Source organism: Camellia sinensis, chromosome 5 (genome assembly GCF_055761805.1).
Source record: "Camellia sinensis isolate YWXY chromosome 5, ASM5576180v1, whole genome shotgun sequence".
Lineage (NCBI taxonomy): Eukaryota > Viridiplantae > Streptophyta > Magnoliopsida > Ericales > Theaceae > Camellia > Camellia sinensis.
This window is the reverse complement of record NC_138965.1, coordinates 136,160,769-136,183,947: the sequence shown is the minus strand read 5'-3', so window position 1 is coordinate 136,183,947 and position 23,179 is coordinate 136,160,769. Positions and strand designations below refer to the sequence as shown.

The 23,179-nt window shown below is 39.8% G+C and overlaps 1 long non-coding RNA gene across 3 annotated transcripts; it reads left to right on the top strand.

Annotated features, from left to right (window-relative positions):
• Window positions 1-734: 734 nt before the first annotated feature.
• Window positions 735-19,757, top strand: LOC114313488 (uncharacterized). Of its 3 annotated transcripts, none has more exons than XR_014330184.1 (4): window positions 735-1,217; window positions 6,088-6,745; window positions 7,381-8,365; window positions 19,632-19,757. It is a non-coding gene; the product is annotated as an uncharacterized LOC114313488 (long non-coding RNA). The 3 variants fall into 3 exon arrangements; XR_014330183.1 differs by lacking the exons at window positions 7,381-8,365; window positions 19,632-19,757 and adding an exon at window positions 7,106-7,320 and having other exon boundaries at window positions 752-1,217; window positions 6,088-6,379; window positions 6,478-6,745; XR_014330182.1 differs by lacking the exons at window positions 7,381-8,365; window positions 19,632-19,757 and adding an exon at window positions 7,106-7,320 and having other exon boundaries at window positions 749-1,217.
• Window positions 19,758-23,179: the final 3,422 nt, after the last annotated feature.

Genomic DNA, 23,179 nt, shown 5'->3' with positions numbered 1-23,179 from the left:
TAAGTTTGTTTCAATTTTTTTTCTGCTCTTATTTAAAAGCATAAAGGAGAATTGAAATAAAAAAAGAAAAAAAAAAAACTCCACCTAACACACTAAGGCTTGAAACATTAACTACTAAATGGATAGAGCCTTAACAGTAATTAATAAAACTTTTGGGCTGATGACTTATTTATATTTTAGGCTTAGGACTAAATTGATTCGTTTTTGAAAATTAGGGGACTAAATTGTCATAATTGAAACTATAGAGGCTGTATAATGGCTTTTTTGCCCAAAAAAGAACAACATATTATATACATATGAAAAATAATATGACAAATTAACGAAATTTCAATACCTAAAACGACTCATCATCCATCGATTAAAAAATATACTAATATGGAATATCACAAATTAAAATAAGTAAACACAGAGACATCTAAACTAGTTAATGAGTCCAATTTACATATCATAGCAATATAATTTCCCTAAATAATATGAACAAATTAACCTATTATCTTAGGCCTCATTTGAAAACAAGCAATTTTAATAATTTTTTAGTTTTTTACAAAAAGATATGTATAAAAAAAAAATAATGTCACAATTTATATTAATTTTTTAACTAAAATATATAATTGTCAAACTAAAATATATAATTGTCAAATGGAATTTTAATTTAAATTATAGTGGTGCTACGTCGCTGCAATGTAGCAACCGTACTTTCACCCCTACTGAGGTGGATGGAAAGAGCCCTTTCAAACTTCACTTGCAGTGGACAGTGTGAACCACACACATTGTCTAGAAAAGAAAAAAAAATTACAAAACAAACCCAATATTGCTATAGATATCTCAAATGGCTTCTCTGATTTTCTCTCTCCTGCTATTTCTTCACCTCTTACCTCATCTCCCACAACACAGTTCTTCAACAACCCAGAACCCATCAAGAACACAAAAACCCCTCCTTCCTCCACCCTGTCTCTAGAAAAAAAAACAAAAAAAAACAGAGACGACCTCTGGCAACCACCATCGGAAGCAACCCACCAGCGCAAAAAAGAAAAAAAATAAATAAATATGAAAATTTCCAACTTGTTTTCTAACAAAACCCTTTGGATTTCTTTTTCTTTTGTTGCTCAATCTCTGTTACTTGTTGAATTCAAGTTATGGGGATTCCAAGGCCTAGAACGTGAATAAGGGAGGAAGGAGCTCTGAAGAGATGGGGTTCACAGAAGAATCTATCCTTGGTAATCCTCTCTCATATATATATATATATATATTTCAGGTGTTGCATTGAAAGATTTCGCCATCAGCTGCATCTGAGTGAGATGCCTACACCTTACAATGGATTTAACCTCACCCAAACTTCCATCCTCCTTTTTGATTGTTTCATTTATAATAAATAATAATAATATAAAAGATACGAGATGTTTAATCTAATAAAAGAGTCACATAATTATTATCACATGGTCGCTTTTAATCCTTAATTAACTACAACCTCATCATTTCAATCCCTTTACATAGTTTTAACCCTACTAAGTTAAATTGTTGTGTCAACCAAGGGCTGTTATGAATTGTTATCTTTATGATTAGTATTTTTTGGTAACAATGTCATTTGCTTCTTGACCAATATAAGATGCCGATGATGGGAACTACTTGCAGTTCTTTTTAATTAGTGAAAGGAGAAAATTTATTGATAAAAATGAAATGAACACTTAGGTGACAAAATGTTTCATTGCCGACTAAGTGTATCTCAACTAAGTTCTCTTATACAAAGCAAGCAAATCATGTGCACACCCAGACATAAAAATAAAAAGCCCCAAGGTTAGCAAGGCACCAACCAAAGACCACCAAAGAAAATAAACCAGAAAAACAAACACCATCTAAATAAGTCCAAATAATCCAACCAACAAAACTCAACAAGGCCAACAACCTACCAAGTAAAAGAAGTCATCAATCCAAAGCAGGAAGCTGCCACCCACCCACTCTGATTTGCTCAACCACCAAAAACTGAAGACACTCCTCGAAACATGAGCAGACCTTGATCAACCCGTATCGTTACTACTCCTAACAAGAATTTACAACCCATAGCAAAAAAATCAGAAAAACGCTCACAAAACCACCCATCTATTTGCAAAAACAGAGCATGCATGAACCTCTATCTGCTCAATCTGATTTGCTAATAATTGAGTACAAAGTCATCCACCGTATAATCCTTGAAAATATTATTGGCCTTGGACCAACATGCTACTCTCAATTTAATTGCTTCAGTAATGGAATCCCAACTGGGTTGAATTCTTTAAAAACCCAATTGATTTCTAGCAAATCCAATTGACCAGAAAATTGCTGAAGGAATTACATTCCAAACATCTCTATCCTTTTAACTGATAGAAGTCCCCTGCCTCTACAAAAACAAACCAAATCCTTGAAAATATTTTGAGTCCTTCAGACTTTCGTTTTCAGAACACTTGCAAGTCAATTTGCTGAAGCCTTCTTCTAGTAGTGTTTGTTACATTCTCTCATCTTTCAATTTGATTTTATGGTTGCTCAAAGAAATCAGAAGTTGGCCAAAAATTCAATTAGTATGATTATCTGAGTTTGTACTGATTTTCTAGATACTCTTTATCAATCAATTTTCCCAAGAACATTAAAAATAGCAGGGGGAAAAAAAAAAAAAAAAGAACTACTTGAAAAGCCTAACTAAAATAGCCAATTAACTGTAGAAACACAAGGCATACTGAACCAATTAAAAAGAGCAAGCTCAAAAAAACAGCCAAACAGACCATATATTACAATTCTACACCTGACTCACTGCATGGAAAAAATAGCTATGAATAAACCAAATTAAATAGCTACCGTTCCATAAGCCAACTATAATAATCCAACAGAACAAGGGAACAAGTCAATAACTAACCATGCAGCCATACATTGCTTTTTCTTAGGAATTGGGAACTTGCATCAGGCGATAAAAGGGAGGGAGGAAAAAAAATCATTCGTAAACTTCTTAAAGACAAAAAGACATTTCTTGATTACTAGTGCACTGACATTCCTAAATAACTTCAGGCCACCAAAAACATACATAGTGTATGTGTGGCCTACATAAAATTCCTCATCGACATCAAAATAACAATCAACCTATGCCCCAAACCTGGGCATGACTAGCCGTGGCCCGCAGGGCCTTAGCTCAAGGCACACGTAAGCCTAAACACAAATCCATAATCACATCGAATAAATATATCAATAGTCCAGTAAAAAATAAACCAAAACTCAATCCAGTGACATGTCACAAGTATAAATGGTAAAACCAGTCATAACTAACTTTAAAAAATATACACTAAATGGAACACAAGTCGCCCACAAAATTAAATAATTCTAAATAAAACCCAACCACAATGTATGCGCACAATCGACATAACAAGCTAAATAAAAAAAAAGAATGGCCTAGAGGTCCATGTAATTGAGTCTCCGATATGCCATGAGTCCACTCTAAGTCCTTCTATCACCTGAAAATGATAAACAACTAAGTCAGCTGATAACTCAGTGAGTAAAAACATAGATAGGCCCCGTTTGGTAGAGCTGTGGGAAAGTGATTACAACTTATAGCCTAACAGCTTATAGCTTATAACTGTGAACATAAGCTGATTTTTGACTTATAAATTAAGCTTCTCCTCCCCCACTCGAAGAATAAATTGATTTTTGACTTACAAGATGCTATAAACTGTATTAGTAAGCTGAACCAAACACATCAAAATAACTTAAATTAAGCTAAAAGCTGAAAATAAACTGTACCAAACAGGGCCATAGTAAATATAGTATTGAAAACAGGATTCAATTCCAAAATAAGATATATGTCACAGAAACTAGATTAGCATACAATTTTAATAAAAACAACCTGTTTCAGAAAGAAGGTTCCACAGTTCAACAGTTAAAACACTCATGTCTCTCAAGAACATAACAAATGACATTTTTCACTTAAAACAGATTACAACATGATCATCAATAATTTTTTGTGTACCAAGAATAACTAGTAACATGTCACAAAGTTCTCAAGGCAATAATATCGAACCAAGACTCATCCTCGAGGTGACAACCTGGGCCTTTTTTTTAAAAATGATCTGATTGAAGGTCACCTAGCCTAGCGTAGCCTAGGTCTTTTCTTTACAATCATTGAGAACTAGAATCATCACAGCCCAACCCGGATCTGCTCTCTAATGGCCAGAGTTACCACATAGTGGAATAATTTCCCTAGACTTCTATATATAGATAGATGGTTCCAATAATCAATACAATGCAGTTTCTCAAAACATGGTAATTCCCCATTATGAACATGAGACCATAACAAATAGATTACAGTCTGTCAAGTTACACATATTTTAGAAATAATTTAATTCCATTGATACTATAATAATTTATCAAAATAGTTTAGTCTTGACGCAACAATTTAATTTTTCAATAGTTCAGGATAGGGGAACATTTATAAAAATATTTAGCATGCAACTACTCACCTGAACACAGTATAATATAATCCTCAAATCGAATAGGAAAGTCCAACTAGTGCCTTAAACCAAGTACAAAAACTATATGTCACTAATAACTCAAAAATACTAAAAAGAATAAGAAACTAAGTAACCCCAAACTAAATCACACTATCATGGCTCAACCCAACTCACCGTTACTATTAAATAATATCTAAGTTCATGTTCTTCAAGGTCTAAAATTACCCAAGACATGGGTTCAGATCGAAACTTAACTAAAAGCAACTTTAAGATAAAACATAATTTTAAACAAGTTTTCCCAATCCATTCGCTAAATTTGAAACTTAAAAACCCACTCCACGTTGTTAGAAAAAATTTCAAAACCCTCAAGATATCAACTAATATATCCTAAGTTTCAAACCCAATTGGTTTTATTTGATTTTCTTATTAAATTAATTATTTACAATTAATTATATCCAAACAGGTCACTTTCTGCAGCACTTTAAAAAAATTAATGGTTCTATTAGTATACCCAAGCAATCAACGCAATGCCAAATATGTAAGAAACTAGACTCGTAACTGGTTCTAAAGGCACTGATTTGATAATTTTTGAATTTATACCCAAAGAGAATGACACTTCCGAAGTTATTATTTTGTATTAGTTTCTTGAACAGATTTAAATGCATCAGTTTATATAGATTTTGACTTCCAAAAATTATAAAAAAATTTTAATATGCAATTCAATATATAATTAATGTACTGTAAAAATTTCAATTCAAAATTCATCCGTTTGATATGATTTCTCGATTTTTAAAGTTTGTGTTTGCGTGAAGAATTTTTAGACTAAGAATTACACCCATTCTTTACACACAATTTATCTCTGCAGATTTCTTGACACTTATATATATACAAAATACATACACCTACAACCTCTCCATCAAAGAATTATAGGATAAGAATGAAGAACAAAGAAAGAAGAAAAGAAAACCTACGAAGGCTATCCTTTCCTTAGTTGCAACTTTTCGTTTCTCTTGTTTCTCTTCTCTCTCTCACGGCTGATGCTGCTAGGGAAATTGTTAAAAGAGCTAGAGTTTGTTTTCTTTCTTTTCTTTGTTATACATAACATAAAAGACTAAATAATTATCCTTTCTTTTATTATATTTTCTCTCTCCATTAATTTAAACAAAATACAACTATTATTAATTTATTAGATCAAAATATACTTACTAATTTGTCCCCCTTTTTTTTTTTTTATAATAAATCTTGCCTTTAAATTAAAGACTTTCACCATAAATTTATTTTAGGTTTAAAATTAATTAAAAGCCCCTCCAAATATTTAATTGGTACTTTAGGATTCATCATCAAAATATTTGAAATTATAAAATTATTACTACTTTTATAATTTATTGGGCTATCACAGTTTCCAAAGTGGGTTAAATACAGACTATTGAAAAGGTAGGTATTTGACTCATCTGATCTAAAGGTTTTGGGTTTCATTGATGATGTTTGCTCTGTTTTTAAATTTCATTTCATTTCTATTAAATTTACCATTGAAATCTTTTCTTTTGTTTATGCTTTTTATTATTATTTTTTTTTTTTGGGGGAGGGGGGGGGGGGGGGGGGGATGGGGGGCATGTTCCAGGCAGATTGGTGGCGGTTTGAAGGGAACTCCTCTACCGTGGTGAGTTTCATGGCAATCTAGCTACTGGGGTGATGGTGTCGCGAAGTCAAATGGTCAAGTTTGTCAACTTGACCAATTTTGCTAGCCTCCTGTCGCAAGTCGGTTTCGAAGCTGATTTGAAGAAAGCTATTGAGGATTTCAAACAACTCGTTCTGAAAATAAAACTGTCCGGAAACTCAACAGCTCCTATTGCTTTGACATCGTTTTGCCGTCTTTGTGATAAAGCCCAACTAATCAGGGGAGCTAAGCTTGTGTACGTATTCATGTTAAATTTTTGAAAATGATACACATTCATGCATTCTTCATATTTACTCTTTGATATTTATTTTCTTCTTATTTGCATGGGCTTAGCTTTCTTCATTTACAGTAATGCCCTTTTTCATGATGATAACGACGGTTGCCATCTATTCATGAGTGTTTGGAACTTTTAGTAAGGGCAAGCTGTGCACTGGTCTATCTATTCTTCATTTCGATAGGAGTGTTGTTAATATGAGTGGGTGGCAGAGTATTTTGCAAGATCCGCAATTTGCTGCGTTGGAACTTAGCAAACGCCCCAATCAAAGCCTTCGGTATTGTTAACTTTCATAGGAACTTTATGGTGCACGTAGACAGTTGTTTGGTGAATTATTTTTTCTCTATCTACTTTCATATTTTATATATTGAAATGTACTATATACTTACATATAATAATTGTTAATTTATTTATTGATGTTTTAATGCAAAAAATACCAAAATTTCGTCGAATGAAACATGCTACCAAGTTACTAAGGGAAGCATTTCCCGACTTTCCGGTGAAGTTTTTTTTATTGGATTGCCACTCGTATTCGAAATCATTAGTACAACTATGGGTGATCTCTCGTTTTATTTAAAGTTCTTTTCCTTTGATTTTGTTATTTAATAGTAGAAGTCAATGTTGTTATTTTTTATTTTTGGATTTACTTTGCTTTCTGATAACTTGTACTTTTGTCGAATGTTTTAGACATTATGGTTTGGTGTCACACATCCAAGGAACCTGTTCTACCTTTTCAAGAAATGCCAATTTCAGCTTTTACATTGTCCAAATAAGTTGCATCTTTGTAGAAATTTTGGCCTCCTTTTTGAAGTTATTATTGTAAAAGTGAAGAGCAACTTTAACTATTGTTTTTTAGTATTAGGCTTTGTTTATATATATATACATTTATATGTTTTTGTTCACATTATTTTTATTATTATCATTGGTATTGTATAATTTATTTGTAATTTGCATTTATTTAGGCTTGGCAATGCTATGTGCTGTTCGTGTGCGCTGTCATTTTGCTTCTGTAAGTTTTTTTTTTTTGAATGACTCGAACAATTATGATGGTTGTCTTTTGGATGACTGTAAAACAAGTTATGGTGAATTTTTTGTGAGGATGATTGCAACCTTGAATATGTTGGTGGATGACTGTATTTTTCATGCTTTTGGCTTCTTAGAACCTGATTTGTTTTGTTTTTTAGAATGAAAAAGTGGTTGTATTTTGTCTTATCAGTTTTGTTTGATACTTGTTCTCAGTTTAATTCTAAATTTGAAATGTTTTGAATTTAATATGATTTTTTTAATGTTATTTCTTATTGAATTCAGAGAATTATAGAATATATACAAACCAAATTTGAAATCAACTTGTTTAGTAGTTTTTAGTTTGATTTTCATAAACATATTTCTGAATTTTTTTTATATTAATGTAAAAATTAATTTGGTAAAATAAATAAAAAAATTAAACCCTTATTATTTTAACTTTTGGTAACCAAAATTAATTTTTAAAAATTTAAAAATATTTTTTATATTTATTTTTATTAAATTAGTTTCCAATTTTTTCAAGAACATTTCTGAATAAAATCAAGCATAAAGCCTTTGTTTTTGCTAGTTTTTCCATATGATTGATTACTATACCTCTCGACCTGATTGAGTGTTTATTGATGAAACATTTGGTTAACTATATTTAAATTTTTGTTATTGTGGAAGAATTAATATGTTATCTAGTTTTGGATTAAACAAAAAAAAATTGACAGTTGTCAAAATGTTCCAACTAGAGAGGAACACTAGGATGCTGCCAAATGCAACTCCAACTAGAAAAAAGAAATGGGAAAACCAACCAAAATCATAATTCAAAACTAGATAATAAATTAATTCTTCCACAATAACAAAAATTTACATTTCAATAGAATAACTAGCTAACCAAACGTTTCATCCATTAACACTCAATCCGGTCGAGATGTATATGTGTGGGTGAAAATCTGACCACGCTGCCCGTCTAGTGATCAGCTGGAGAGCACAAGCAGAATAGATGGCTTAAGCAACCTGAAACAGAAAGAAAAAGCTCCGGCGGTGGTTCTTCCACCCGGGGGCACTCCGACGATCAAGTCAGTATATCTCTCAAAGATAATCAAGTACTAAACTGAATACTCAAAGTATAAATTACATACCTTAGACCCACGGGGGGTGCCTCTCTTTTATAATATACTCAATCCAAGTCCCACTAGAAGTATGACTTCTATGAACTTCAATTTACTGTTTACTCTGGACTCTTCAAGAGATAAAGATAAACTCCCTAAGAGCTTTATCCTTATCTTGGTTAAGTCCCCTCTTTGCCTTAGGACTCTTGCCCCTTATCCCGGATTCCGATATCTTCGGAGATGACCTCGGCTTCTCCGAGATTACCTCGGCTTAACTACCAAGGCACGTGGCACCTCGGCTGACACGTCGGCATCACCATGCCACGTGTTGGTATTCAGAAAATATATCCCCACAACTGCCCCCTAGGTTCTATTACCTCGGCATTCTGAGGTGATGGAATCTATTCCGAAATTTTGTCACTTCTTTTCTGAGTAATGGCTCAAAAACTATTTAGCCAAGATTATCTACTTTCAGCCGACGTGTTCTCTTCGGAGAACAAGGCTTCGGTCGTACTCTCCCACGCGCATGAGCTGTCATGCATGTCTAACTGTTTCTTTTACGTATTTCATCTTTACTGGAGCGTGTCAGTGACGCGCCTGAAGCTGTCTGTTCATTTCGTCTGCGCCGTCTGACGCGTGCGTTGCTCTAGGCGCAATAATTGCCCTATTTTTGCCGCCGTTTCAAATTTTTGACAAAACTTTTCTTTTGCCTCTATTTCTTCTTTACTTTTTCGTCTTCTTGCTCTTTCTCTCTCTGAAAGTTCATTCTTCTTTGAATCTGCCATCGCTTCAATTTCTCTTCTGGATTTGCTTTTAATCCCTCATTCTTGCAAAGCCTTCTTTGCTGTTGCAACCGGCTTCTGGGTTCGGCGAGCATTGCTTTGGCTTCATTTGTCCTGGTAAGACCCTATTCTCTAAGTCTTCCATTCTCTTTATGTGCTTTTGTCTGTCTGTTGCCATTACTGATCTTTGTTCGAGGTCTTGAACATATTTGTATCTTGAATTTGTGGCTATGCCTTGAACTTCTATGTTTTTTCATCATTCTCTTTGCCGCTGTTCTTGATTTGTTTCTGTATCTCTATTGTTTCTGAGAACTATACCTCTGTTCTTGAATCTGAAACTTCGTCTTTGTTTTCTCTTTTTTGTGTCTGCCCCAGATCTGTGCCCTCGATCTTTATCTTCATACTTCATAGATTTGGGATTTGTCTGTAGAACCCTTAATCTTTAGGGAAACCTGAAAAACGCCCATCTTCTGAAACATATTCCTCTTAGTTTAAGCCGACATAATGGGTATGTGGAGGCATAGGGTAAATACCCCAACAAAACTTGAATACTTTAGGCAAGAATTTTCTATCCCAGCCGACGTTTATCTTAAGCTGGCTGGGGATAATGATACCATCGTGCCCACAGACCATACAATGCCTTTTCCAATAGTTGCTTTTACCGAATGTGGACTTCGGCTTCCACTTGATCCCCTTTTTCGTCAAGTTCTTCATTTCTATAAGCTGAACCCTATGCAGCTTACTATCAATTCCTATAGGGTAATTAACGGTATTATAGCCTTGGCTAGGCAAGAAAACCTTAGAATCACCCTAGCCGACCTTCAATATTGTTATACCATGTGCCCTCTTGATCTGAAGGATAGGGGTTTTGTCTATTACCTTAAGCCGAGATCCACTCAGTACAAAATTATAGCCGACCTCCCAGACTCCAACAAGGGGGCTGGAGATGATTTTCTCATTGCTTCTGGAAATTGGGAATTTGGCCCAGATGAAGATGTCCACCTCTACCCTCTTCCTCGAATAATCACAGAGGGCAAGAGTAAGAGCCCTGAGTCAACACTTGGTTGTTTTTATTTAAGACTTTAATACTTTTTGTTTCTGACGTCCGTTTCTTTGCAGATCTTCATCAGCCACCGAAAAATTTTCGTCAATCCTTCTTCCCAGGAATAGATCTGAAAACACTTCTTGGCCTTCCAATCCATAAACGAAAAGCTCCAATATTACTAAACTTCATCCCTACATACAAATCCACCTTACCCGACGTCCCAAGAAAAAGGAAGAAGAGTCTTTCTCCACCCACAGCCACAACCTTAACTGCTTCTACATCCCGAACAGATCAAGAATCCACATCTGATCCAGCCGATCTTCCATCAACTTCGGCCCCCTACTTAATACCAATTCCTGAACGTAAACGTCGAAGAAAGCTTGTAAAGACTGCCGAAATGGTTCGTCCAAGGCCTGTTGTCCAAGACCTTCTTGCCGACCTTCCAACTGACGCCGAAGCCGCACCAACGCAATCAATGCTCCCACCCAAACCAAAGAGGGTAAAAAAGGCTCAGCCTAAGGCCAAGGCTACAGATGCCGAAGCTGAGGATGCTCTGCCGATTTCGAAGCTAGCTGAAAGCAAAAAATCAGCCTCTACTTCAACCAAGAGGTCTGCTGAGGGCCAACCCTCAGGGTCTACACAAACAAAGAGGCCAAGATCATCGTCTGCGACGACCTCGGCTTCGAAGAAGCCCGACGTCCCCTGGGCCCCTGATCTATCCCTGGAGGATAGGCCCATCATGGCTAGTGAAAGTGCTGACGACATTAATGTTGCTGTCGCCCTTAGCACTGCTCTTCTTCTACCAAATGACTTGGAGCGAAATAGCAAGCTTAGTGAGTATGAAAATTATGCTCTTATGCTCCAACACTCCGCTCAAGTAAGTATTTCTGTTTGTACTTGTGATTTTTTCTTCTGTTCTTCACTGAGAGTACTGTCTCACATTTCTGCTTTTCTGCAGGCCATTCAGCATGCCCACTCATTTGCCATGCAATCCTTTGAAAATCGTCAAAGGTTGGTTGATATGAAAAGGGAAGCATCTTCTATGAAGAGAGAGATCAAGTCTCTTGAAGCAAAAATGAAAAAATTGGAGGATCAAGCCGAGGCTGCAACTAAAGTTCAAACTTTAGCTCTTGAGAAGGCCGAAGCTACTGAGGCTGTTAGAAAAGTTGCTGAGGCCGAGAAAAGAGAAGCCGAGGTTCAGAAGGCCCAAGCGGAGAAAGAACTCCAGCAAGCTCTGGCTACCAAAGAGGCCGAAATCAAAGAGGCCGACGAAAAGGCCTATGCTCAAGGTATGGCCGACGTCGCAGAAGACTACAAGCTTCAAGTCAGGCAGGCATGCAACAGGGGATTTTCCCTTGGTTGGATGTCCTTGATAAAGAAGCTTGACCTTCCTGCTGACTCGCCATTGCGTCAGGCCGACGCTATTCCGTTACCATTTCCTCCTCCTCCTCCTGAAGGTGAATCAGAGTCTGAGGCCGAGGCCGTTGATGAAGATGAAGAAAAAGATGATGGTGACGCCTTGGTGAGAAGACCCAAGAATACTGCCGAAGCCAAGTCCCCTCCTCCTGCTGAGCAGGTTATGGACTTGACTTTGGATGAGGAGGGTGATGGGGCTGAGGGGGCACCCAAGGAGACTGCCACTGGGCAACTATCGTCCAATCTTCTCTTGGTAGAAAGAAGTGTTGAGTCAACAATCGCTGAGATTGATGCCGAGATAGAAGCGGAGAAAGTGGCCGAGGAGGTACCACCAGAGTCATCTGAGGCCCCAGTCCCTGCAGTGGCTGATGCTGAAGAATCTTGAAAAAATTATCCTTTGTACTTTTTTCCTTCTTCTTTTTTTTTTTTTTCTGTTTTTTGCGCTTTGTACTTTTTACTTTCTGGATTAATGCAAAACTCTTTCTTTTGGCCGACGTGGTTTCTTCAATATGTAACTGCAACAGTTCTTCCTCTGGATGTTCCAATTTTGTGATATTCTGTTGACTATTTCTCCATAGTCTTGTACTTATGAAATTTTTGCATATTTCCTCATATTGCTTCCTTTGTGCAATCTCCTCGGGGTTTCATACCTCGGGTATAAAACTTTGACTTCGGCAAGATACTATCCTGCAAACTTTTCATAAATTTCAACAAGTATAGAACACATATTTCAGAATGTAAACTTTGCAAGCTTCTTCTCAATTAAGTACTAAATGATAATCTTAGTCTGACCTACTTGTAAATTGCTACAAATTTCAACAAGTAATGAACAATATACTTAGCCTTTATTTTAACCTGTAACTTTCTGTATACCTCAGCGGGTGGTCATATGTCGGCTTAACATAGACTTGTAAATTGCTACAAATTTCAACAAGTGTTAAGCATCTTCCCTTGGGTGTAAACAACCCACATATTGCTATGAGAACTTAAGAAATAACCTCAGCTTATCTTCGTCTTGTAAATTGCTACAAATTTCAACAAGGGAAGATAAGGAATCAGCTTAATTCCAACTTGTAAATTACTACAAATTTCAACAAGTGAATTAAGGAATAACATCGGCTTAACTTCAACTTGTAAATTGCTACAAATTTCAACAAGTGAAGATAAGGAATCAGCTTAATTCCAACTTGTAAATTGCTACAAATTTCAACAAGTGGATTAAGGAATAACATCGGCTTAACTTCAACTTGTAAATTGCTACAAATTTCAACAAGTGAAGATAAGGAATCAGCTTAATTCCAACTTGTAAATTGCTACAAATTTCAACAAGTGGATTAAGGAATAACATCGGCTTAACTTCAACTTGTAAATTGCTACAAATTTCAACAAGTGAAGATAAGGAATCAGCTTAATTCCAACTTGTAAATTGCTACAAATTTCAACAAGTGGATTAAGGAATAACATCGGCTTATCTTTGCCTGAGTTTGATATGTCTTCGAAAACATCTATGCATAACTTTATCAATCGAACACGTTGAAAGGATTCTGAAAAGACTTTATTGATAATATCGGCCAAACAATGATGTTTATCTAATGATAGAAAAATTTCAAATTACAAGTATTCCAAGGTCTGGGCAATGCTTTGCCCTCATTGTCCTCAAGCCGATATGCTTCATTGCCTAATACTGAAGTAACTCTGTAGGGTCCTTCCCAGTTTGGGCCAAGCTTGCCCTCCCTGGGATCCTTTTTGTTCCCGACGACTTTTCTTAGGACTAGGTCGCCAACTTGAAAATCTCTTGGATTAACCTTCTTGTTGTAAGCTCTGGCAAGCTGTTGCTGGTATACTGCGAGCTGAATCGCAGCTTTCTCTCTTCGTTCTTCCAATAAATCCAGGTCTCGGGCTAACAGAATGTCATTGGTGCCATTCTCTACTCCCTGGGTTCTGATCCCTGGGATGCCGATCTCCAATGGGATGACTGCTTCTGTGCCATAGGCCATGGCAAAGGGGGATTCTCCTGTTGATCTTCTCGGCGTAGTCCGATATGCCCAAAGTACGTTGGGCAGTTCGTCCACCCACTTTCCTTTTGCTGCCTGGAGCCTCTTCTTTATTCCATCCAGGATTACTTTGTTGGACGCCTCTGCTTGTCCATTGCTTTGAGGAAAACTTGGTGTTGAGAAATAATTCTTGATCTTGAATTTTGCACAAAAGTTTTTGATGAGTTTGCTGTCGAACTGTGTCCCGTTGTCGGCAACAATTGCTCTTGGAATCCCAAATCTGGTGATTATGTTTCTCCAAATAAAATTCTTGACGTCCACATCTCGGATTTTGGCAAGAGGTTCTGCCTCTATCCATTTCGTAAAGTAGTCTGTTGCTACCAGCAAGTATTTTCTCTGCCCAGTTGCCTGGGGAAGTTGTCCAACCAGATCCATGCCCCATTGGGCAAACGGCCAAGGGCTGGATACTGGGTTTAGGTCGGCAGCTGGCTGATGTATCAAAGGTGCAAACTTTTGACATTGTTCACACTTCTTTACATAAGCTTCGGCATCCTTTTGCATGTAGGGCCACCAATACCCCTGGGTAATGGCCCTGTGGGCTAACGATCTGCCCCCTGCATGGCTTCCACAAATTCCTTCATGAATCTCGTAAAGGAAATCTTCAACCTGCAAAGGATGTACGCACCTTAAAAGTGGTCCAGTGAAGGACCTCCTGTAGAGATGGCCTTCCGTTGTTAGACTGAATCTGGCCGATTTCAGCCTAATTTTATGTGCTTCTTTATGGTCTTCTGGCAGCTTCCCCTCTTTTAGGAATGCGATGATTGCATCCATCCAGCTTGGTCCAAAGCCCACGCACATTGCTTCTTGTTCGGTGCTTTGTTTATCTATGCTCGGGGCCGACATGTAGTCGATCATGATTGTCCTTGTTTTTTCCAGTTTGAATTGAGCTGGCCAAGTTGACTAACGCGTCGGCGTGGGTGTTGTCATCTCGGCTTACTTGGAGTAATCTGCAGTTTTGGAATAGGGCTGCCAGTCGGATGACTTCCTTTGCATATGCCGACATTCTTTCGTTTCTGGCTGCAAATTCTCCTGTTGACTGGTTAACAATCAATTGTGAATCACAAAAAATAATTACCTCGTCTGCCTCTGCTGCTGCTGCTAGCTTTAGCCCTGCGATTAATGCTTCATATTCTGCTTCATTATTGGAGGCTTTGAACCCCAGACGGATGGACTGTTCTACAATTTCTCCATCTGGAGATATCAGCAGTACTCCTGCTCCTGCTCCCTGGCGGTTTGAACTTCCATCGACGAATAGTCTGAATGAATCGCCGATGTAGATGCTGCATGGTCTGGGCTTTTCTTTCTCTTGCTTTTTTGTCTTTGACTAGAATTCTTTTTCCTTGTCGGGCCGATGCTCATCTTGGCTCGATGGAGCCCGAGGTGTGATGGCTTCCGGTGTGAGTTCTGCGACGAAGTCGGCCAAAACTTGGCCCTTTATTGCTGTTCTTGGCCTAAATTCTAGGTCAAACTGGCCTAGTATTACTGCCCATTTTGCTATCTTTCCTGTTAGGTCTCCTTGATGTAATAAGGACTTCAGTGGGTGCTCTGTTAGGACCACAATCTTGTGTGCCTGAAAGTAATGGCTCAATTTCTTTGAGGCCATTACCAAGGCTAGCATTAATTTTTCCAGTGGTAGGTACCTTGTTTCTGCGTTAGCCAGAGTCTTGCTTACATAATAGACAGCCTTCTGCTCCCCTTTTTCCTCTCGGATTAGCACTGCACTGACTGCGTGTTCAGAGACTGCTAAGTATAAAAACAATTCCTCCCCTAGGATTGGGTTAGAAAGGACCGGGGTTGTGGTCAAGTACTTTTTTAGGTCGGCTAAGGCAGCTTCACATTCTTCCGTCCATAGGAAGTCTGTGGCTTTTTTCACCAGGTTAAAGAAGGGTCTGCACTTGTCTGAGCTTCTGCTGATGAATCGGTTTAGGGCTGCGGCCCTTCCAGTGAGTACTTGAACTTGCTTTGCCGATGTTGGACTCTGTAGTTCCAGGATGGCCTTGATTTGGTCTGGGCTGGCTTCAATGCCCTTTCTTGTTACCAGATATCCTAGTAATTTACCTGACCCAACTCCGAAGGCGCACTTTGAGGCGTTGAGTCGGACCCGATATCTTTTGAGTATGTCAAAGACCTCTTTTAGGTCGGCAAGATGACCTTTTGATTCCTTGGTCTTTACGACCATATCATCGATGTAAACTTCTACCGTTTTGCCAATCAGGTGTTTAAACATCTTTGTCACTAACCTCTGATAGGTTGCTCCTGCGTTTTTCAGCCCAAAAGGCATTACCCTGTAACAGTACAGGCCTTTCGGGGTGATGAACGCGGTCTTCTCCTCATCTGGAGGGTACATAGCAATCTGGTGGTACCCTCTGTATGCATCTAAAAAACTCATCCTTTCATGTCCCGAGGTGGCGTCTACCAGTTGGTCGATTTTGGGCAGAGGAAAGCTGTCTTTCGGGCAAGCTTTGTTGAGGCTGGTGAAGTCTACACAAACCCTCCACTTGCCATTCTTCTTTTTTACTACTACTGTGTTGGACAGCCACGTTGGGTACTGGACTTCTCGGATGGCCCTGGCTTCAAGGAGTCTGTCTACCTCTTCCTCGACTGCTTCGACGTGCATTAACGTCGGCCTTCTGACTCGTTGAATCACAGGTTTTGCCGATCTGTCGACATTCAGACTGTGGCAAGTGACCTCAGGGTCAATGCCAGGCATTTCATAAGGTGTCCAGGCGAACGCCTCTATGTTTGCCCTTAAAAAATCTTCCAGTTCTTTTTCTTCTTCTCTGGCTAAGCCTGAGCCGAGAAGAAAAAATCGTTCTTCGTCGCCCTCCTGGACGAGGATTTTCTTTAGCGCCTCTTCGCTTTTCTCGGCTGGTTCTTTCCCGACGTCTTCAAGGACTTCCATGTCCTCATCTTCAACTTCTGCTTTCTTTGGCTCCCGTATATTACAGGTGGACTTTATTGCTGCCATGGAGCAATTTTTGGCTTGTAGTTGATCCCCTCTGACTTCTTCAATCCCATGCTCTGTTGGGAACCGGAGTAGTTGATGCAACGTCGAGGGAACTGCCCCCATTGCATGCAACCACGGCCTTCCCAGTATGATGTTGTATGGTGAGGGTGTGTTAATTACCAGGAATTCCGTCCTGATCTTCTTAGTGCCGGCTTGTACTTCTAAGCTTGTTGCACCCAATGGCCATGTCGGCGTTCCGTTAAAGCCGACCATCGGGCCGCTTGATTGTTCTAGGTCATCGGGGTGAAGGCCTAGCTCTTTGTAACATCTGACATACATGATGTCGCAGGAGCTGCCTTGATCTATTAGGATGCGTTTAACTTGGCACTCCCCAACCTGGAGGGATACTACCAAGGCATCATTATGCGGATGTTGGACCAGTTCTAGGTCGGCTTCAGTAAAGGCTATCATTGGCCCTTGGCATTCTTCTGGCCGATGTCTCTTTTCCCCGACTTGATAGATATGCTATAAATGTCTTACCCTCTGGGTTTCTCCTCTGACTTCGTTTTCGTTGACCCTTGAGTGGATCACATTAACCACCCTCGGTTCTCCTGCTTGTGGTAGCTGTGCTGGGGGAGGGGGTGCCGTTGGTGCTTGAGGCAACCTTGCCTGTTCTTCCCTTGTTCTGGCCTCATCGACCAGGTCCCTCAGAAGACCTTGTCTTACTAGGTCTTCCAAGTGTGCTTTTAAGGCTCTGCAACCTTGAGTTGGATGCCCTTCTTCATTGTGGTAGGCACAACGTCTACCAACGTTCCTTCCCATGAATTCCCCTGGTGCTCTTGCTGGAGCTCTGAAATAAGGTTGATTTCGAATCCGATCCAAGATTTTATGGATTGGGATCCGGAATACTGTGGTTACCGCCTGTTTATTTCTTAATTCTATTTCTTGTTTGGTCGGCCCATTGTTGACTCGGCCTCGCTTTGGCGAGCCGTTTCCCTTTTCTTGTTTCACCTCTTTGTTTCCCGATGTATCTTCCTCGGCCCTGGCGTATTTCTCAATTCTTGCCATGAGTTCTTCCATGCTTTTTGGCAATGTTTTTGCCAAAGACTTCCGTAGAGGGCAGTCATCTTTCAGGCCGTTCTTAAAGGATACGACTGCTACTTCCTGGTTGCATTCGGGTATTCGGTTGAACACCTCGTAGTACCTCTTCGCATAGGCCCTGAGGCCTTCTTCTTTGGTGATTCGTAGAGCCATCAAAGCATCAACCCTCAGGGGTTGTAGCTTGTTGGTCACGAATCTGGCCACAAACATCTCGGCCAAGCCTTCCCATGTCTTTATGCTTCCTTTTGGTAACTTATGGAACCAATCAGATGCAATTTCCCCAAAGGATGAGGGGAATACTTTACAGAGCAATGGCTCGTTTCCGCTATATAACGCCATTGAATTCAGGTATAGCCCAACATGAAAGTTTGGATCTGACTTACCATCATAGATTTGAAACCTCGGCATACTGAATCTTTTGGGCGGTTCGAATTTGTCTAGTTCCACCGAGAAGGCTGTCTTCGGTTTCACTGGGGAGTTTACCTCGGCTTCTGCATTCTGCTGCCTCCTCTTGAGGTAGTCCCTTAAGTCTTCTTTGCTCTTCCCTGGAGCTCGGCTGTCTTTGGATTTTAGTCTTTTTGGTACACTGCTTTCAGCCTCGTGGTGGGGTCGCTTGGATCTTTCTTCATGGGATGTGTCAAAATGGAGTACTTGCCCCTGAACATGTCGATGTTCTTTGGGGTCTGGATTCTTCATGTGGTGTGTCCTTCGGGACTCTTCTTGCCTCGGCTTTTCCCGTCCGACTTCCCTGGAAGGCCGGTGAGAATGCCTTCCGCTTCTGGTATGCTGAGGGACTTCGGGGATTGTTTTTCTTACCTCCTTCTGAGTGTTGTTCGCCGGCATCGGCGTATCTTGCAGCGGGTATGGTGGCTGCATAACATTATTCTGCATCATGAAGTTGACGACTGACTGGAGGTCCGCCAACTTGTTTGCTAGTTCTTTCACTTCCTCATCCCTCCGTAGGCACCTGTCCCTCCATACGTGTAGATTATCTTCATTGTAGTATTTTCCTTGGTTTGCTCTTTTTGACGTGTCGCCTTCTGGGATGACGTCGTTCTCTCTGTGACCCTGGTCACGGGCTTCTGCATTGTGGTTATCTCCTTCGATGTCAAGATCAATTGGGCTACCACTCCCAGTGGGAGCGTCATCCCCAATATTTTGCTGTCCGTTACTGGCCATCTATTCTTCCTTCGTTCCCACAGACGGCGCCAAATTGTGTGGGTGAAAATCTGACCACGCTGCCCGTCTAGTGATCAGCTGGAGAGCACAAGCAGAATAGATGGCTTAAGCAACCTGAAACAGAAAGAAAAAGCTCCGGCGGTGGTTCTTCCACCCGGGGGCACTCCGACGATCAAGTCAGTATATCTCTCAAAGATAATCAAGTACTAAACTGAATACTCAAAGTATAAATTACATACCTTAGACCCACGGGGGTGCCTCTCTTTTATAATATACTCAATCCAAGTCCCACTAGAAGTATGACTTCTATGAACTTCAATTTACTGTTTACTCTGGACTCTTCAAGAGATAAAGATAAACTCCCTAAGAGCTTTATCCTTATCTTGGTTAAGTCCCCTCTTTGCCTTAGGACTCTTGCCCCTTATCCCGGATTCCGATATCTTCGGAGATGACCTCGGCTTCTCCGAGATTACCTCGGCTTAATTACCAAGGCACGTGGCACCTCGACTGACACGTCGGCGTCACCATGCCACGTGTTGGTATTCAGAAAATATATCCCCACAGTATAGTAATCAATCATCTGAAAAAACTAGAAAAACAAAGGCCTTATGTTTGATTTTATTTAAAAAAAAATTTGAAAAAATTAGAAACTAATTTAATAAAAATAAATATCAAAAAAAAAGTTTTTAAATTTTTAAAAATTAATTCTGGTTACCAAAAGATAAAAGATAAAATTATGTAAAAATAATTAGTGTTTAATTTTTTATTTTTTTTTTATTTTAACAAATTAATTTTTACATTTATAGAAAAAAAAAATTCAGAATATGTTTTCAAAAATCAAACTAAAAACTACTAAACAAGTTGGTTTCAAATTTGGTTTGTATATATTCTAGAATTTTCTAAATTTAATAAGAAATAATATTAAAAAAAACCATATCAAATTCAAAACATTCCAAATTTAAAATTAAAATGAGATGAAACATCCAACAAAACTGATAAGACAGAATACAACCACTTTTTCATTTTAAAAAACAAAACAAATCATGTTCTAAGAAGCAAAAAGCATGAAAAATACAATTAGCTACCAACATATTCAAAGTTGCAATCAACCTCAAAAAAACCACAATAACTTGTTTTACAGTCATCCAAAAGACAACCATCATAATCGTTCGAGTCATCCAACAACAACAACAACAAAAAACAACTTAAAGAAGCAAAATGACAGCACAGAAACCACAAACCACACATAGCATTGCCAAGCCTAAATAAATGCAAATTACAAATAAATTATACAATGATAATTGTTGAAATTAATGTATAAAGAGAAATAGAGAATTAGAATTGATGTATTATTTATTGATTGATGAAAGTTGTATTTATTACAATGATTCATGATTCCTATATATAGAAGAGGGTGAGTGTGTAGTAGGTAAGGAGTAGGTGAAGTGGAGGTGGTAGTGGTGTAGTGGGTTAGGTTTAGTGGAGTAGGTGAGGTGGTAGTGGTGTAGTGGGTTAGGTTTAGTGGAGTAGGTTTAAATGGGTGAAGTAGGTGATAGGTTTTAACAGCCCCCCGCAAACTCAAGGGGGATAGGAACGAGCCAACTTGAGTTTGGAGAGAGTAACAAAACAAGAAAATACATAAAAATAAAAGAGGATAGGAGACACTGTATGGTCGTGTCAGACCATTGGTGAAGACACTGGATGGTGGTGTCATAACGGTGTAGAGGACACTGGATGGCGGTGTCAGACCGATGTAGAAGACAGTTTATGGGGTCATGTCGGACCGTTGTAGCAGACAATGTTGTGACAGTTGTTGTGACAGTTTACAGAGTCTTGCTGGACCCTTGTAGAAACTAACTGGAATCAATGTCGGGACAGTTTACAGAGTCTTGTCGGACCCTTAAAAGGTCGCACCCTCAAAAGGTGTGCCCAATCTTTCAAAAGGCGTGCCCAATCCATAAAAAGGCGGGCCATCAAAAGGCGAGCCCAAGTCATAAAAAGATGTGCCAGACATGATGGCGAGGCGCGTCACCACATTGGCTTGCGCGCCCGTTTTGTCGTCTGGCGTCAAGTGGCGCGCGATGCGCGTGTCTGCCTTGGCTATTTAACTAAGACGGAGGCTGAGGCTGAGGCAGAGACAAAAACCTCTGAAAAACTCTTTGTGTGCTGAGAGAGATACTCTGTAACACTCTGTTGCCCAGTCCTTCTCTGAAAGTACCAGTCAGAAATCGCTGCTTCGCTGAAACACTCAGCAACCCAAAAACATGGCCTCTTCTTCCCGTCCAGCTACCCAGAACATGGCCTCCTCATCCCGTGGTCTGCTTACGCTCTTTCCAGACCTGAACGAGTCAACAAGAGAGATAACCAGTGTGGTGGCCAGTGAACCTCAACCAAACACCTCTGGTTTTGCTCCGTTGAACTTTCCGATGCGGTCGGTGGAGCAAAAAATGGCGGTGCAAACTGATATTGAGGCCAATCAGTATACTTTGAAGTCATGTGTGGAAACCATGACTGCGGTAACAAACTTGTCGCACCGGCTTCAGAGTAGGACAAATGAGGTGCAGCAGTTAAACGCCCAATTGGCTCTGCTCCAGCGCATGTATAAGGATGCGCGAGCAGAGATAAGTGTGCTAAAGGCAGAAAACAAGGAGCTGAAGCGGAAGGCCACCGTGATGTTCCGATTTGGAGGGCCGCCATATGCTGTAGTGGAGGAGCAGGGAGGAGGCAACTTGCTTGGTGGTCTAGGAAGCACGGAGGCAATACCGTCAAGGGCCGTCCAAGACGGAGGCAAGAAGAAGAGACCGGCTGCAGAATAAAGAAGAAAAATCCCGCCTGTGGATGTGGTTGTTCGTTTGTATTTTTGGTTTTTTTTTTGTTTTGTTTTGTTTTTTTTTGTGTGTGGTTGATGTGTAAAAGTGTGATCGGGGTTGATCCCGTCATGAAAAAAATGACAAGTTTGTGGAATGAAAACCGAGATGGCTGTTTTTTTTTTTTTTTTTTTGTGGAATATAAAAAATAATAACAAGATAATGAAAAAAATGGTGATGCTCACTAACGAGTTGTAGAATAAGAAAATATTGATGGAAAAAGAAAAGAAAATAAAATAAAATAAAAGTAGGAATAAGAAAAATATATTATAATAAAAAATATAGAGATATATGTATATTAAAATAAAAGAAAAGTGTGAAATAACGTGGATGTGTGATAGATGAGAAAAAGAGGGGGACAAAACTGATAAAGTGGAGAGAGAGAGAAGAGGGTCAAGTCCCTGTGCCTCTGATTTTATTTTATTCCCTTCCTCAGATGGAACCGGCATGGGAAGAGATGAAGTGGTGGTATCAAGTTCAGAGGCAGACTACAATATTGACTGTTATGATCGTACCAAGGGCGAGGCCGGCACCGGCAACATCATCGAGGCGGTGCGTCACGTTCGATCCGTCATGGGCGATATTCGTGTGCTTCGCAACATGGACGACGCGGAGGTCTTCACCTTCGCGAAGAAAATCGCTGCTCCGTATGATTTGGTGATGCAGACGAAGCAACACGGGAGGCTTCCGGTGGTCCACTTCGCCGCCGGCGGTGTAGCCACCCCCGCCGACGCCGCGCTGATGATGCAGCTTGGCTGCGATGGTGTTTTCGTTGGGTCTGGGTCTGTTTCTTCATATCACCCTTCTTAGCCATGAGAGCAGCGAAGAGAAGCCTGGGCAGTCGATCGGACTCAGCGGCCTCGATGCGAGGAGGCCACACTTGAGGGTTCTTATAGCACAGAAACAAATGGCGATTGTAGTAGTCTACGGTCCCAACCAGTGGGCTCTGCCGGAATTCAGTCCGAAAGAACCCAAACTCGAGGTTGCCGCCGCCGTCGAGGCTGAGAAAACCCTCATTATTGAAGCTTCCAGAGGCACTCCCAATTTGGGAATTAGGGTCGAGAAGGAAACTGTCTCCGTCGGAGACTGCGATTGGGGACGATGTTGATGATGGGTTCATGGTCGTCGGTGACGCCGTCGTCGTCATAGCCGGGAAGGTGGATCAGATGCAAAGGTGGATCAGATGCAGATCTCAGTATCCTCCCAAAATACAAACTCCAAATCTCTGACTGTGAGGAAAAGCCTGGCGT